This window comes from Pelodiscus sinensis, chromosome 9 (genome assembly GCF_049634645.1).
Source record: "Pelodiscus sinensis isolate JC-2024 chromosome 9, ASM4963464v1, whole genome shotgun sequence".
Lineage (NCBI taxonomy): Eukaryota > Metazoa > Chordata > Testudines > Trionychidae > Pelodiscus > Pelodiscus sinensis.
In genome coordinates this window covers 10,718,795-10,721,475 of record NC_134719.1, presented here as the reverse complement: position 1 = coordinate 10,721,475, position 2,681 = coordinate 10,718,795, and the positions used below count along the sequence as shown (strand labels likewise).

Sequence of the window (2,681 nt, the reverse complement as noted above, 5' to 3'; positions counted from 1 at the left end):
CACACAGTGGGGACATGCACCTTTGAACAAAATTCACCTCTCTTTAAAGAGCCTGGCGTAAGATCTATGTATCAGTTACTGCTTGTTTAGGACTTAAGACAATGTAACTGGTGCACAGACTTTGGACTGGCCCTTGGAAGAGATGTGAATTTCACTCAGTATGCTTGTGTATCTATGTGATTATTATCTTTGAGGATAACAAATATAAGGATTATAAACAGATACAGGACTATTTGAAAAACAAAGACTGGGAGACTCTTGTAGTGGAAAAACATCTGTCCTTGCACTGGAAATGTTAGGTGCTTTATTTTAATAATATAGCTTTCATTATCTACTAAACATATCCTTTATTCTCTCTCTGTGTAGTCAGCAAAGCAGCTTCATCATTCAGGGTTTCTTTTAAGCATACCTCTGCTGTTGATGAGAATGTGTAATGTATACTATATCACCATCATTACAAATTAATTAGTTGGCAATTGTGAGCCTGATGCTGCACTCCTTGCAGTCCCAGCTTTCAGTGAGGTTGCTGGGGGCGCATGTAGATGTGGGCCGGTCAGGTAGGGTAGGAGAAGGAATGCTCCAACAAGCAGGAAAACTGAGCAGAAGATCAACCAACCTGGCTTTACTCCTTTGAAGGAAGGAAAGGGCAGACCAAAATAGAGTTGTTGGAGGCAGCTTCGTTTCCTAATGTTCAGACAAAGCAAAGTTCCATTTTTGTCCAAAAAACCTTGCTACTTGGATAAAAATCTAAATACTAGTCTCTCAGTAGTAAGGATGTTAAATATCGACTAACGGACTATTCGATTAGTCGATAGGGCACTTTCGCCTGTGAAGTGTAGCAACAACCCTAGGATTGTTGCTACACTTCAAAGGCAAAAGTGCCCCGTGGAGTCCGGAGCCTGGCCTCAGGCATCAAGCAGTGCTGCTGCTTTGAATTACCCTCTCCTCTTCCCCCTCTTGCTGCCTCTTTGTGATAGAGGCAGCAGCGGGGAGGTGGGGGAGGGGGGGAGTGGCAGGGAGCGACTAGTCCACTAGCCTGTTGACTGTCCAATAAGCATTTGCTTATCAGATAGTCAACTAGTCCTTCACATCCCTAGTCAGTACACGAACCCTAGTGTTTTGATATTATATTCACCTAGAGTAGCGATCACTCCTATGCACATGTCCAACTCAAGACCTGTGTACCTTTTAAATTTCAGTTGGGAAACCTTATTTCTTTATTTCTGTAAAACTCCCACCGACTGATTTTATTTGGGGAATATTTTTTCTGCATGGACAGTGGTAAAAATTCCAAACTACTCTAGAACAGAAAAAGGTGAGAGGATAGACTCCCATTGTTGGAATGATATTTTATAAAACTGCTCGATACATTTTCATATTCAGATGACTCCCACTGAAACAATAAATGAAAACAGAAGGTGTGTGGGGGCGGGGGGGAGGGAAGGGGAATAAGTAGGTAGATCTGTATAGTAACATTTTGGCTTCCGATTCCTTAAGTTATGCTTGCTAAAAGATTACCTACTGTTTTACATTTATTGTTCTATTGCATCCTATTTCTCTTACCTCTGCTGAAAACACATTTCATGTGTTGAATGCATGAAATCCTTAGTAGAAACCCTTTGATAAAATAAAGCAGTAAGTGTGTTATATAAACATGAAAGCTGCTTCTAGGAGGACCCTTAAACATATTTCCTCATCATAACAAATGTTTACAAATAATAGTTTTTTCAGGTCACTGATGTTTACTGTGTCATTCAGAACAAGCCAGGAAGGAGAACATCTGGCCGAGAGGAGTTGCTTAACAGGATGGGGACAGAATGGGCCTAGCCTGTCAAACACAACAAAGACACCTGTTCAGTAGGGCCATCCTTAGGTATACACAGCATATGCCACTGCACAGGACACCTGAAAATTTGGAGCATTATTCTCCACACTGGCTGCAGCTGAATCCTCTCTTCTGGGCCCCCCCATGCTGGCCCAGCAGGCTTCTCCCCATCCCCTCCCTCACTTGCTTCTCAGCTGGCCAGCTGAGGGCTCCAGTCTTCTGCTCTGCCACCCCAACCCCAGGGAGCCCAGAATGGTTTGGCCAGATGGTCACTTGTGGCCTGGCCCACTGCAGCCTGGAGTAGAGTCCCCCTTGCATCCTACCTGTGCCACTCAGTCTCCGGTGGGGACTAGGCTGGGGCCAGAACAAGATGAGAAAAATTTCCATGTGAGTCAGCATGGTGAGGAGAGCCAAGCTGGGGGGAGGAGAAGGAGACTTAAAGTGACAGTGTGCTCACTGTCTCTCTCTCACACAGACTCGCACTCATACCTACATACACTGTCACTCATGAGTCACAATCACAACTCCCTCCCTCAGAAATCTTGTCATACACAAACTCTCACATGCTCCCTAACACACATGCTGTCTCAGTCTCCCAACATAGTCTCTCACACGCACACTCTGTCACATTCACTTGTGCACACACACTTGTATTCTCTCAAGTTGGGAACCTAAAAACTGAGGCATCCAAAAGCAGTAGTAACTTCTGAAAGTCAGGTCACGTGCGTTTGCTCTGGTATTTTCAGTACTATTGGCCAATTTCCTCTTTATTTTTTCTGTTTAGTTTGGGCCATTGATATAAGAGATGATTAAATCCTTCATGAGGGGCAGAATAGACAATACTGTAAAAGTAGTT

General features: G+C 43.8%; 1 long non-coding RNA gene across 1 annotated transcript; it reads right to left on the bottom strand.

The window, feature by feature from the left end:
• Positions 1 to 279: 279 nt before the first annotated feature.
• LOC142830545 (uncharacterized) lies at positions 280 to 2,285 on the bottom strand. The gene is made up of 4 exons (XR_012905861.1): positions 2,149 to 2,285; positions 1,564 to 1,617; positions 617 to 684; positions 280 to 414 (listed from the first exon to the last, which is right to left on the bottom strand). It is a non-coding gene; the product is annotated as an uncharacterized LOC142830545 (long non-coding RNA).
• Positions 2,286 to 2,681: the final 396 nt, after the last annotated feature.